The sequence below is a fragment of the Ochotona princeps genome, chromosome 9 (genome assembly GCF_030435755.1).
Source record: "Ochotona princeps isolate mOchPri1 chromosome 9, mOchPri1.hap1, whole genome shotgun sequence".
Taxonomy (NCBI): domain Eukaryota; kingdom Metazoa; phylum Chordata; class Mammalia; order Lagomorpha; family Ochotonidae; genus Ochotona; species Ochotona princeps.
Window position 1 is genome coordinate 2,285,376 of NC_080840.1, and position 14,568 is coordinate 2,299,943.

The following is a 14,568-nucleotide window of genomic DNA, read 5'->3' on the forward strand; positions in this document are numbered from 1 at the left end:
GGAGGGTCCTCCACTTTCCCACGGCTCCTCCTCCTCTTGGCTTCTGCCTCCACCTGCTGCCTTTGGCTCTGAAGGGTCATTTCCAAGGCTGATCTGCAGAGCGTGTCTGTCGGAAATGGTGGGGCTGAGCTGGAGACTGGGAAGGCAGCAGGTCTGGGCAGTGCTCAGAGAGGCCCAGGCTTGGGAGTGCTGGCCTGGGTACTTGCTTTAAGAAAAATCTTTCCTGGCAGAGCTGTTTCTGGCATTCCACCCTTCACTCAATCTGCTCCTTCATTCACGGCTTAAAAATCCCCTTTCCTTATTCCTTCTCTCTCGCTATTTGACCAGCTTCCTGCTCCCATGTGGGGTCAGGACTGAAAGACAGCATCTGCCCCTTGCCCAGCTGTAAGCTCTCCCTCTTCCCAGTCCCTGAGCTGGACAGCGGGGCTTAACACTGGCCTGGGTCTGCTCCTGAGACATCAGGGATTTCAGCACCCACCACGTCTAACGCCAACCTCCGGGCTAGTGGGCTGTACCTGGGTGCACATCAGGGCGTGACACTTGGCAGGTATATCATAGTCACTTAGTATTTTAATTTCATAATTCATTTATTTTATTTGAAAGACTGAATAACAGAGAGTGAGTCTTCCATCTCCTGGTTTATTCCCCAAACAACCACAACTGCCAGGGTGTGTCTAGACCAAAGCCAGGAGCTCCATCTGGTTCTCCCGCATGGGTGGTAAGGGTGCTCACACTGGGACCTGCTTTCCCAGATGCCTTAGCAGAGAGAAGGACTTGAAATGGCACCCATGTGGGGTACAATGGCTTCCTCCCTAACATTGTTACTTTACAGGAGTTCCTTCTTCGATGCTGGGGCTGACCTGCTGGTGTGTGGAAGAACTCGGGCTTGGGCTGCAGTTCCCATTGCGTCCTTTTGTGGCTGTGTGAACTTGGGTGAGGCCCTCTGACCCTGAGGATTGCTGTGGGGACAGAGCCCTTCTCCCTGGCACTTCTGGGGCCCAGAGGCTGGGAACCTCTCTTGTGTGTTCCCAGGTGATGGGACAGAGCAGACTCGGCTTTCACCCACGCTCCCAGAGTGTAAACAACAGACCCCCTCCAGGAGCCACCTGAGGCAGGGGCGGGGAAGACAGAGGCCTGGAGGCTGTTCAGAGCCACAGTGCTCGGAGGGGAGCAAGACCTGGGCCTTTCTTTTACACACCCAGCATCCAAGTTCCTGGTCAGAGTCAACAGCTATAGCCTAGCCCGCAAGCTGGGGCGGGGCTTTCTCCCTCCTCGGAGTGGGGGCATTCATCTCAAAAACTAAAGGAGGGGCTCCAGCAGGGCCATGTCTCTCTCTGGTGTGGGCTCCAGCAGGGCCGTGCCTCCTCCTCCTCCTCCTGGTGTGGGCTCCAGCAGGGCCATGCCTCCTCCTCCTCCTCCCAGTGTGGGCTCCAGCCCCAGTCTCTGCGTCTCTGTCTGAGACCTGCTCACAGCCTTGAGCTGGCCCAGCCTCTTTGAGATGGGAAGGTTTCTGTAGGGCTTCACTTCCACACAGAACATGCAGTATGGACTTTGACGAATGCATTTTATTTTGTAAAGCAGATGTGAGCTTGTCTCTGATGACCAATATTCTGTAGATCACATGAAATACTAGTTAAAAAAATGATGCAGTTGTTAAAAAAGCAAAAATAGAAGGTGAAATATGATTTTAAAAATATACCATTAGGAAATTGGTCCCAGTACAGTAGCCTAGTGGCGAAAGTCCTCACCTTGCCCATGCCGGGATCCCATATGGGCACTGGTTCTAATCCTGGTGGTTTTGTTTCCCATCCAGCTCCCTGCTTGTGGACTGGGAAAGCAGACAAGAACGGCCCAAAGCTTTGGGACCCTGCACCCACTTGGGAGATCCAAAAGAAGCTCTTGGCTCCTGGCTTTGGATCAGCTCCGGCCATTGCGGCTGCCCGGGGAGTGAATCAACAGACGGAGGATCTTCCTCTCTATCTCTCCTGATCTCTGTATATTTGACTTTACAATAAAAATAAATAAAAATCTGTAATAAAAATACGCCACTAGGAGATATACAGGGTACTGGATTATGTAAAGAATATGGAGTCAGGTGAAGTCAAGTTAAAGAGCTAGGGCTCAGTTGGTCTACAATGTTACAGAAAGCTTGAACATGCTGAAGGCTGAAGGCGCACAGACCGTGGCTACCTCTTCCCAATGCACACCCTGTCCAGCCCCAAAGAGGGCAGGGGCTGCAGGTGTCGTGTTTGGAGAGCAGGGCCCAGCCAGCCACCATTGACCCCAGACACATCAAGTCCTGTTGGCACTAGAGCCGGCCTGTCCCCCTGCCCTGTCTTCCCTCTTGGTGGCCCCTCACAGCTTGTTGTCCACCCCTGGGGGACTCCACCATGCACCCCACATGATTCTGTCCAAGGGGCCACCTTTGCCTTCAGAAGCTCGGTTGCAGGATCAGCATCCTGGATCGCCTGAAACAGAAGCCATATGTAGGGCCAGACAGGGTGGCGATTTCACATCCCGGTCACACAGCCGAAGAGAAGCCTCTTAGATCCCCGGCCTGTGTGTTTTGAGCATGCTGTTCTTGCACAGATGTCCCTCCTGGAGACATCACATAGGGAGCCTTCTCCACAACCATGGGAACCCAAGTGAGGCCCCTGGCATCCCCTTCCTTGCCCAGGCAGTCTGCTGTCTGTCTGGGTTTTCAGTCTCATTCCACTTTACTCCCACTCTGTATATATTTCTGCTCCCTGGGGTGCGTGTGTGTGTGTGTGTGTGTGTGTGTGTGTGTGTGTGAAGCTAGGCTGGGCATGCAAGCACAGGCAGTTTGTTGGAGTAATTGGCACTGCCAAGCCAGGAGCTGGGACAATGGATTCTTGCCGAGCAGCTGGGGGAGGATGTGTAATCCCTATAATACAGACACAGCCATGTCATTTAGGGACATGGGACAGATAATGTCTTCCTGAGCAGCCACGACTGGCCCTGGGAAGTTTAGGCATCGCAATTTCTCTGCCCCACATTCCAGCCCTTGCTTGGAATCCATCAGTCAGCAGGGGGACCCTGTACCCTGCCCCCACCCTCCTGTTGCTGCTTACGGTCACAGATTGACCTGGGGCCCAAGACTCCCTGAGAGTGAGGGGCCAGGTTCTGCTCGCCTTCACAGTGGGGAAGGGGTCCCTGCCAGATTCACCATTCACTCACCTGAGGCTCACTCACAGAGTGCCTGGCACAGTTGGCGGACGGGCTGAGGGGAGCAGCTGATGGTGGTACCCAACAGGTGGTTGATGCCCCATGCATGTGACTCCTTGATGGCCCCTTCCTCCTAAATGTTCTCTTATAAATCCTGCTCAGGGTAGAGTCCACATTTCTTTTTGTTCAATTCTTCTTTGATATACACACATATATACACATATAACACACATCCACATGTACAAAATGCACACATGTACACACATGTAAAATAAACACACATACATGTATACATTTGAAATGGAAGCATGGGGCTGGTGCCATAACATACTAGGTTAGGCCTCCATCTGCAGTGCCAGCACCCCAAATGGGTGCCAGTTTAAGTTCCTGTGGTCCTACCTCTGATCCAGCTCCCTGCTAATGGCCTGGGAAGGCAGTAGAGGATGACTCAAGTCCTTGGGCCCCAAACCCTCTTGAGAGACCTGGCTTCAGACCAGCCTAGCTCTGGCCATTGTGGCCATCTGAGGAGTGATCCAGTGCATGGAAGATCTCTCTCTGTCTCTGCTTTTCTCTCTGTAGCCCTGCCTTGCAAATTAGAAAACACACACACACATACAAGCACACACATGCATACACAAAGTTTTTCTTGCAAGCAAGGGTAAATACATTATTGCCACATAAATGCAATTTAAGGCCAAGATCATGAAGTAAAAAAGGCTGTTATGTAATGGAATATTTTGTTACTATACCTATGAACTTCCACATATGAAAGAAAACACATGGGGTTTGTTTCTCTGTGTCTGGCTTCTTTTCCTTAGCACAATGCTCTCTCATTCCTTTACTACATGTGTCAGGAGTTCATGCTTCTGTCCGGTGCAGTAAGAGCCCACATGTGTAAGCCATGCCTTCTTCGTCCAGTCATGCTCAGGGGAACTAGGCTGACGCCATGTCTCTGTCATTGTGAGTTGTGCTGCTGCAGACTTGGGGGTTGGGGGTGCAGGCATTGTTTTCATACCCTGGCTTCATTTCCTTTGATATGTGCCCAGATGTGGAACAGCTGGGTCACACAGTTCATTGAGGAATCTCCATGCTGCTCCCCATGGTTGTACTAATTTGCATTCCCATTAATAGTGTATTAGTGTCCTGTTTCTCCACATCTTGCCTGCTTATTTTGACTCTGGTAATGGCCATTCTAACTGTGAAAATCACAAAATACTAGTGTGAGCCTATATTTGTTCTTGAGGCTCTAACGTTTATGAAAGCCAAGAAAAATGTATCTATTAAAATGTAAGTTGTGTGCCTCTTGCACCAACCATTTTCACTTCTCTGCTAGAAACCTCACTCTGCTTCACTCTGCCTGAACACGCACAAACGTGGATACACAACAGTGACATAGATGTGTGAAGTTGTACAAATGGAGACAACTGCCTGTCCACTGAGGAGCTGTGCAGCTCTGCCTAGCATGGCACATCACAATGATGGGCGCCTGATGCCAGCAGTGTGCCAAGACCAACACCTGGAATGCACAGTGGCGTTAAGGGAATGAGGCAGGCTGAAAGGAGCAGCAGACAGGTGCCTAAGAGAAACTGCCAGGTAAAAAGCAACAACTTACAGACTGGGGTGCTCAGAGCGTGCTCCCACTTCAGAAAGCACCCCTGTGCTGCATGCACCCCACTCTTTCAAGGGTGTTTTTGTATTTACGCAATAGGAAACATTTAATTTTTTTTTAATTTTTGCTTCAGAACACAGCATGATAGCCTAGTAGCTAAAGCCCTCACCTTGCATGCACTGGGATCCCGTATGGGTGCTGGTTTGTGTCCCAGCTGCTTCCCTTCCCATCCAGCTCCCTGGGAAAGCTGTCAAAGGCAGCCCAAAGCCTTGGGACCCTGCACTCACATGGGAGACCCAGAAGAGGGTCACCCTGAGGTAGCTTGGCAGTGTCTGGTGTTGGGACCCGCCGATTCCTCCTGGGAGAGTGGATCTCTTTCAGCTGTGTCAACACAGTTTCATCGCTTGCCTACCATTTTTATCGTTCAGTCTTGAGCATCTTAAAATGCCAGTCTCCTGTGGGATTAAAGTCTGTAGGCTGCCCCCACAGCTGTCGGTTAGCATGGCTCACACATTCGTACATTCTTCTGCTCATTGCTTTCTGTTTCACATTGTTGCAGACCAAGCATCATGATAACAGTGATGCTATAGTAAGGAGTGGGAAGAAATGTCTTCTGCCTTCACAGACATGAACATCACATGGAAACAGAAAACGAAGACTTTTTCTAGGAGAAGTATATTACAAATGCTGACGAGTGAACAATTTTAAAAGGTGTGCTAGCTGACCAGGGGTCCCCGATCCCCAGAACTTCAGTATATAAAGAGGCTACATCCCAGGACTGCATCCTGTACACAGCACAAGCGACCAGAACACAGACGGATTGGATAGATAAAACTGCGCATTCCCCCTGCAGGCAGCAGAGAGATGAGAAGGCTGTGACCGGTGTGGGGAAGGCAACGCCCTGGGGCTCCAGGAGCCACTCAGGGAGACAGCGCCTGGCCGATAACAAGACTGGATCTCAGCTCTTAGGGACAGGGGATTCAGTGGGGTCTGGGACAACCTGAACAAGTGTGGTCAGACCCCTACCCTTGAGATCTGAAAAGAAAGTTTCCAGGCCAGCACTTGCTCCAAGCCCTGGGAATCCCTGAGCAGCTCACCCATGCAAGATAGAGGTTTGTTTCTGCAGGCAGCTGTGGGACGTGATTACCTGATGTTTACCTGTGACATTAATGATTGCACAGACAGAAAATGATTGAGAAAAAGAATCAAGCCATGCAGGTGTGTGTCCTTATCCTGGGTCAGAGGTCTGTCTGCTTATGTGTGTTTATGATGATACAGACAGGAATGCTCTAGTCCTGTTTAATCCATCTTGGCAGAGTCTAAAACAGGAAGGAAGAGAGACGGCAGGCTTTCCAGAATTGTCTTTCCAGAAGCCCCTACTCCGTGCCTCCAGCCCCCTGGTCTCTCACTGCAGAGGGGGAGACACACAGGGGCCATCTCTCAGCTCGCCTCTTCTTCGTGGCAGGTGGTCGCCCTCCAAGCCAGGGATCTGTTTTGACCATTAGTGTTGGAAGAAGCTGCGAGGCGGTGGGCAGATGGTGTGTGTGTGTGAGCCCAGTGTCTGCGTTCTGGCAGGAGCCTGGTTCTCTCAGGGGTGAGGGGCCTGCAGGGCAGCTCACTCATTGGTTCAGGCCCAGGGGAGCCTTTATTCCCCGTGGCAGCAGCAGAAGGGGGAAGAAGGCCGGGATGTGGAAAGCTTGCTTGGAGTGTAAGGATGGGGAAGACCTGAACCCCGTCAGCAGTGCTGGTTCAGAAGACGCAGGCACACCTGCAGAGCCAGGGAGGGGCTGGGAGGTCCTCGCTGTGCCTGCTCCCTCCGCTCCACCCTCAAGCTCATTTTGACAGTTGAACCTTTGCCCTGGCTGTGGCACCTGCTGGAGCTCCTTTCTCTAGCCTGCCTTTTTTCACTGCCTTCATTTCGTTGACATCGAAGGACTCCTCCTTCGAGGCCTGCCCTGGTTCTGCCAGCACCTTAGCTAAAGCAGGTGCAAACGGAAGGCATCTCAGCCTTCGACTGCTTGTCCCTACTCTGCTCCCAGCCACAGTCCCAGGGGCTCCCCAATGGCAGGCTCTGGTCCTCTCACCTGCCTCAAAGACCCCGGCCTCTGAGGAACTAGGGGGTCTCCCTTCAAGCTAATACCCTAGGGACTCCCCATTCCCTGGTAGGACCTGTCTTCCCCCACAACCCTCTCTGCTGTTTCCAGCAGGTACTTGGCCAATCACCACCAGGGTACCTGGAAAATCAGGCAGGGCAGGGCTGATGAGAAGTCCCAGGCCCCAGATTCTGCCTATTTTTGAAATCCTGGTACTCAGCTGGTCGCCAAATAAAGACGCCCCAGAGTGGAAACCAGCTGGAAGCAGGGTGCACGGAGGTCACAAGAGAATTAAGACATGTTCTCACCCACTTCAAAATACTGCCTGAGGCGTGCTCAGAAAGAGCTGAGGAAAGCCAAGTAGAAGGGTCCGCTGGGCCTGCACCTGCTCAAGCTCTGCCAGCTGGGTCTCCTCAGACCAACCCGTGTCCAGGTGCTCCTGGTGCGCCTCCAGCAGGTGATAAAAGCTGTCTGGGCGGCCCCACCGGCTTCACCCGCAAACGAGGATGCTGGGCACCCCTGTCTGCCCCCTCGGCCCCCAGGAGCTGTAGCAAGGCCAGGAAACCCTGCTGTCTGCCCAGAAGCTCATGACTCGGTCCAGGCTCGGAGGGCCTGTGGGGCACCTGTGCTCACCTGATGGAACAGCGTCAGGGGTCTCAGCCCCGGACACACGGAGCATAGCGTCCCTCTCTACCCCATTTCCTGCTCCCTCCAAACTTCTCAGCTGCTGCACCAGCCGGGGGGCCAAAGGAGAAGTGCTATTTCATACCCGGCTGTAGAAAAGACCAAAATACCCGGCCAGGTCTATAAAGGGACAGGCTGGGCAACCTCACTGCATCCAGCGCAGGACCCTGCCCTACCCCCTCTCCCCAGCGTGCCTCGGAGCACCCCAAGGACAAACTCAGGCCAGCGCTCGCGCGCCACGCCCACAATGTGGCCCCGCCCCCGCCCCGTGGATGGCTCGCCTTCTGCGATTCCCAACGCTCCGCCCCCTCTCGGCTCCGCCCCGCCCAAGCCCCGCCCCTGGAGGGATCGCCCTCTGCGATTCCCAACGCCCAGCCCCCTCTCGGCTCCGTCCCGCCGTAGCTCCGCCCCTCTCGGCTCCGCCCCGCCCCGGCCCCGCCCCCGGCCGGGGATTCCCTGAGCGGCCCGGCGGGGGCGCACAGGCTCCCGGCAGCTTTGTTCTGAGGCAGTCGCGGGCTGCCGCATCTCTATGAGGAGCTTCCTCAGCGCTTCCCCGACTTTGCTCCGCACGCATTTTCTGCCCCACTCTGCAAAGTCGAAGCTGTGCCTCGAACTCTGCAACTAGGTGATGGTGTTGGCGTGCGTCCTCGCTCCGCACGCCCCCAGACCAGCTCACCTGTCCCGTCTGGAGGCCCAGTGAGCCCTATCCTGACCCGCGCAGGGGCTGCCCGGGGGATTGACGGCCCCTCCGGGACACACTTCCCTGGGAGCTCTGGCAGCCTTGCGGCGACTCGCTGCCAGGTAAAGTCTGGGGTCGCCGGCCGCGGCGGAGCTGTGCTGGAGTAGCAGGCTTCGGGGAGGGGTGCGGGAGGGGTGCGGGAGGGGTGCGGGAGGGGTGCGGGAGGGGCCCTCCCCAAGTGCGCGGGTCCCGGACACGTGTGCGCTTGTGGGGGTGGGGGTGGGGCGCCGCGATGGGCAGCAGCTGAGGAGAAGGGAGCCACACCCCGGCGCACACCTGTTGGGGTGCACCTGCAGGCCCTGGAGGCAGGCTGGCAGGCCTGGGATAGGAGCGGAGGAGCCGGCTGGGGCACCCACCAGCCTGTCAGTGGGTCCTCAGAGCTGTCTGCCACGGCTTGCAGGCTCCCAGAGCCGTGGCAGTACTTGGTACCAATCTTGGCCTGCAAGGGTCAGCTACCTGTCCGCCTCACTTGTTGATGGTTTGCATCTAGCAAGTCCTGGGGCACTGAAGACCACTTAGAGTTCGGTTCATAGAACTGCCTGGAAGGTCCAAGGCCCCGAGCTTCTGCTTGGCAAGATGCCTGCGGCATAGGGGGTTTTCTGCCCAACTGCGCCCTGCCATCCCCAAGGGCCTGAGTTTTGCTGGTAGTCTAGCTTTGCAGTCCCAGTTCTGGTTGCTGTGAGCCAGGGGCTGGAGCCTGGGCAGCACCAAGCTCCCGGTTGAGCAGATGCTGATAATGGAGAGGCTCAAAGGGGGCACCCTGCTTTGCTTCTGCCTCATCCCTCACCCTCTCCCCAGTCCCCAGCGCCCTTAGTGCAGCCCTGCCTGGATGTCCTAGGGTCCCTCCTGGTGAGAAAGAAGTTGGGGACCACGGCTCCTTTCCTGGAGGCCCTGGAGACCACCCAGAGCCGACTCGGCACCTCCTCAGACTCTGAAATGGGTGTCACACCTACGCAGTGTGTGAATAAATGACCCGCAGGTGGATCCAGCCCACACCATGGCTTTAGTGCTACCCAAGTTGCTTCAATTACTGGCTAACCAGAACACCAGAGTTCACCTGCAGACTGATCCTTTGCCTTCTCCTGTGGCTTGAATCTCCACAGGGCCACTGGTGGCCAGGGCTGATGGCCAGCGCGGCCCCTCCAGACCAGGGAGTTTGTCCACTCTGGGCTGTCACTTGTCACCCTGATTCCCACATCCGGGCTTGCAGATCAGTGGGAGTGGACTCGGAGGAAAGAATCCAGGATGTCCTGAGAAAAGAGGGCTTGGCTTGTGTGCAGAGCCACACATGTGGGCAGGAGCCTGGGCGTGGGGAGGAGGGGCTGGGCAGCCGCAGTGGGGGGCTGCTCTGTAGCAAGTAACTCTGGTCTTGCTCTCCAGGGCTTGCCCACTTGCACAGGGTGCCTGAGACCGGTTTATAGCCTGGTGTTGTTGGCAGTGCGTGCATCTCTCTACCATGCTGCTGCTACTGATGATTGTGGTGGAAGCTGCCAGGGGTGGGGGTAGGGGGGCGGATGGTTGCTGTGAGCCAGCACTGTGAACCTGTGTGTGTGCTGTTCCACTTTGAATCTTCTAATTCCGGGAAGAAAAGAACCCAGGGGCTGAGCGATTCACCAAGGTCATTGTGATGATGGGCTCAGTGACCACACAGGGTCGGTCATTCCCTGTCCAGGTTCACTGCACCTGACATTGGTGGCAACTGGCCAGGCTCCTCCTGATGGTGGCTGGCTCTTCCCTGCTGCGTGCACACCTTGGGTTTACTCGCTCCCAATGGAGAGGAGTCAGCAGCTTCTGAGGCAGCCTCGGTCCCGTGAACAGTCAGAAGTTCTTTTCTGTGGACGAAAGCCTCCCTCCTGTCACTGCTGTAAGCCGCTTGTTCCGTGTTCTTAGGGATGCTCACATACTTTCCACCTTTGTTGCCATGTTCATGCCGGTGACATTTGTACAAGTGAAAATGCTGTCCCTGCTGGTCCCATCTGTCAGCTGCCTGTGGGTACCTGGCAGTGTGTTAGACCTATCACACCCTTGGGACCTGCTGTGTGTGAGCCATGCCATCATGCCCTCTGCAGAGGAACACACTGAGCTTTCCCTACGCAGTCTAGCAAGCAGTGTAACTGGAGTTCAAACTCGTGTCTGAGTACACAGCCTGTGCTGTTCAAATAAATGCCCTAATGTCTTAAGTGTCAAAGATAAATGCATACAAATCAGAGAAAAAGGCAAATGCACTGCGTGGGTGATTTGTGTTTGTGTTTTAAATGGTCCTTGTTGGATTGTCCACTCTCTGCGGGAACAGACAGCACACTTTCTAAGGCTGTCAGTGCCTGCAGCCCCCCTGAGTTCCGACCCCCCAACTCAGCCTATGGTGGTGTGCTGACAAAGACCCATTCGCAGCTCTACTCACAGCTATGCACCCATACCACAGAGCAGTTAGAGGACTGTAAGCCATGGAAATGAAGAGCCTTGTGTGGCCAGGATGGTGTGTCTTCATGTAGGTGCCCCATAAATGACTGGAGGAAGAGTTGGGTGTGTGAACCAGCAAGGTGGGATGAATTATGGGAGCACTGGGGAGTGGCAATGTGGTTTCCATGGCTGTTTGGAAGCTTGACAGACAGAATGAGACCAGGGCCACGTCCCAGGGTCTTGCAGAAACACCTGACCATGACTGAACAGGCTGATCTCTTTGCCCCTGAGACCTGGGCTGTTCACATGTCCCAGTTTTACAGCAGTGTCCCCAGTGCCCATTCCTGCTGACACCCCCATGTCACCAGAGGTTGGAATGTCTGCTGCCTTGAGAGTTTACACCCAGCAATGTGTACCTCAAGCTCTCATCTAGCAGTGACTATGCAGCTCTAAGTACAGCAAAGTCAATAAACCTTGCAGGAGCAAAGTAATTAACACATGTAGATAATAAGTTCTTCTCTGTGGGTTGAAACTTACACAGAAGTTTTAGCATGGACTGTGGCATGTAGTACATTTTGGCTGACTGAAGTTCATTATCTTTTTAACCACAAGCCGGTGATTGAACTATTGGGAAGTCATGCTGGTTTTTCCATTCCAGCCCAGAATCTTTCCTCCGCCTGGCCCTGGCTCACGGAGGGCCCTGTCTGAAGGTTGCCTTGGTCATGGGCCTGGGATCTTTTTATGGTTGTAGGGCAATCTCCAGGTTGAATTTGGCTCTTGTGTTTGACAGTGGTGTGCTTTCAATACTTTTGAATTCAACAGAGTGTACATCATACTAGGGCCCTGGGATTTCAGGTTGGCAAAGAGATGTGACAACCATGGAGCCTTGCAGGCTAAGTATCTGTAGTCTTTACAAGGTTATATGGGACCTGGGGTTCCCCATGGCCTCACTACTCTATCCCCACCCTGGGAAAGAACGGGCCTCCACTTACTGCATTACCTGCTGTCTTGAGAGGTTGAACAGAGGCACAGTGTGGGCATAAGGGTTAGCTTCTGCAATCCCTTGCTGCTTTGTTCCCTTGGTGATGCCTCTTCCTGCAGGAATTCATCCAGGCATTATTTAATCTTTTCAGGACCACTGCATATCGGGTGTGGTCAGGGACTGAATGGAATGGGCAAGTATTGCCCAGTCCTGGGGCCCCCTGCTCACTGTGAGAGGAGCAGGTGTCTCATGGCTGCACCCTGCTCACCTTGCCTCAGCGCAGGGCCCACTGTGCTCAAGCCTATTCCCCTGCTGTTAGGTAAGTCTTGTTGTGACTCTAGAGATATTTCTCCCTGTTGGGTCCGAAGAGTTGGATCTGGAGGTGCTAGGATTATCTTTTGCCTGCCGGCTGCAGGTGTGTGGAGAGCTTCCCATGACTGGCCGTGTGCTAGGACTTCCGAGCTCTCCAGACTCTGGTAGGGTAGCTTCAGTCTTGGGGGTGAAGCCACTGCTTCTTGGAGAGTGTGACGCAGCAGCATTCACAGGGCTGGAAGGAGAGAGTGCCAATAGGAAACCATGTCAGAGCACGTGGCCCTCCCACTCTGCTCTCGCAGACCTTCTGGGAAAGGAAAGCCTGGCTGGGCTTCTTCTCATTATTCTCCCCTAGATAAGAGGAGGGGGTGGCATGAGGACAGCACCCCCAAGTCTGTGTGGATGCTGGGGCACTATTTATATGTGTGGCTTCACCAGAGCAGACGCCACTGCTCAGAATAAATTCAACAGAAATACCTCTCTTGTCCTCGGCCCCTGTAATCTGAGACCATCTGTTGTGCCAGGACCCAAGACAGTGCACTTGGGCGGGGCCTGGGAGTAGGAGGAGGCAGTGAAAGAAAACAAATTCAGGAAGAATGCAGCCCTGCAAATGTGCAAGGAAGCACGTTTCCGGTGTGGTGTTTGGGGGACACAAGAGTAGTAGGCGTGGCTAATGCTTTCTAGTGCTCAGGCATGGGGGTCTCTCTGTGCTGCCGCCAGTGGTCTGTGAAGCACTGTGGGTGTGTGTCTGGATGCACTGTGGAAGCTGGCCTTTGGCCGCAGAGGTGGAACAGGGCACTTCTGGGAAAGCATGGATCAACTGAGCCGCCAATGAAAGATAAAAGAGGAGAAAGTGAAACCTGGAGAGGGAGCCGGGGGTGCTGCACACCCCTGGAGGAGGCGGGGCTCCACAGGTAAGGTGCTGGGCCAGCCATGGCAGGTGTGTCAGGTACCTTCTCTGTAGCGTTCGGGTGAAAGGCGCTAAGCTCCCTGTCTGGGGTCCACACCCGGCCAAGATATCCAACTCTTCTCTCCTGATTCCATCCAAGCCCTGTAGACTTAACACCTCTAAGAAGTGGAGCAAAGTGAGTGATTCAAAATTCCTTTGAAGCACGGAATCCCAGGTTCTCTGCCTCCTGCTGCACCGTCCTCTGCCTTTAGGTCTGCTTTGCCTTTATGGTGGTGCTGCTTGTGCCTTGTTGGGTGGCCCCGAATGTACCTCTAGCCTCTGCTGTATAGTTAACTCCTTGACCTTGAGCAGTGTCCTGGCCTCAGATTTTTCATCTGCGGAAGGAGACAGTCATTCTGGGCTGGGCATACTGCTATGGAGGTACCACGTGCGTAAGGGCATCTGACTGCCTGCCTTGTCCTTATTCTGTAATGATCAATTTGATCTCTGGGGCAGGTGTGTGCCGTGACTGCCACTTGCCTTGAGTGGATTAGAGGTAGGGGAAAGGTTTTCTCATTTACCATGTGAGACCTGCCTGTCTGATTCAGGAGTGATAAAAAAGTAATAATGTTAAAAGACCTGCCTGGGCACGAGGAGCTGAATTGCCTATGATCATGAAAATGCTTTCAATCATATTTGCCCAAAAGCTCCTTCCCTGGGCCTTAGCAGGCCTTGGCCACTTGCTACAACTTCTGTTGATGAAGACTGGTCCAGCGTGAGCTCCAAAATAGAAATTTCATCTCCTCTTGGTAAAGCTCTCTGCTTTCTCTGCAGCCTGTACTAGATCATTATCCCCCTGAGGGGCTTGGGTGCGGGTACAGGCCCTTGGCTCCTTTTCTCTCCCTCTCCAACCCCTGATGGAGGGCTGGGGTGAGCGGGAAGGGAAGGGTGGTGGGTGACAGCCTTCACCTGAGAGGTTGCAGCAGTGGTCATATTTCAGGTCCACCCATGACCTGTCCCTGGTTTCCAGGCATCCGGAGGGTGGTCCTCCATCTGAGGGGAGTTTGGTTAAACCTTGCTCACATCCTCTGCTCCTGCCCCAACCCCCTTCATGACAAGGGTACTTGAGCTTCATTACAGCTCATCATGGTTATCATGGTGCATGTCAACTTGACAGACCCAAGTTCAATTCAGTTCATGCAGAATGTCTCCCCGCCCCAGCCCCTGCACCATCATCTCTGCCCCTTGTTCCCAGTTTGCAACAAACAGACATTCAACCAGGTGATGATGGTGAAGCTAAAGTTAAGGGCCGAGGTCAGTCCATGAAGGGCTGCTCACCTCTGTCCCCAGGCAGTGAGCGGTAGCTGCAGGAGTTATCAGGGGATCCAGAGACCATGCTTGTGTGTTAGGACCTTGTGTTTCTTGTAATGATGTGCAGAAAGCCATGTTCCAGCCTTCAAGAATTGGTGGGAGCTTTTGCTGCTCCTCCCATCCCCTTCTGTGAATGACTGCATTCTCCCCACTCTGCGTGACTCAAGTGTCTCCCACTAAGTAGAGACCTTGCTTTCGCCACCTGTAGAAATTGTGATGCCCAAGTCCCCTTCTATCACAGGGCTCTGTCTCCTTGTGATCAAATCAGCTATTGCTCTCTGAAACGGCCTTCACTATTTGTTA

The 14,568-nt window shown here is 54.0% G+C and overlaps 1 protein-coding gene across 1 annotated transcript in view; it reads left to right on the plus strand.

The window, feature by feature from the left end:
- Positions 1-8,080: 8,080 nt before the first annotated feature.
- The window catches only part of COL22A1 (collagen type XXII alpha 1 chain), a 200,587-nt gene continuing 194,099 nt past the window's right edge, over positions 8,081-14,568 (plus strand). The window contains exon 1 of the mRNA XM_058668448.1: positions 8,081-8,373. The gene's annotated coding sequence lies outside the window, so the exon portion shown is untranslated. The remainder of the gene's footprint in view (positions 8,374-14,568) is intronic.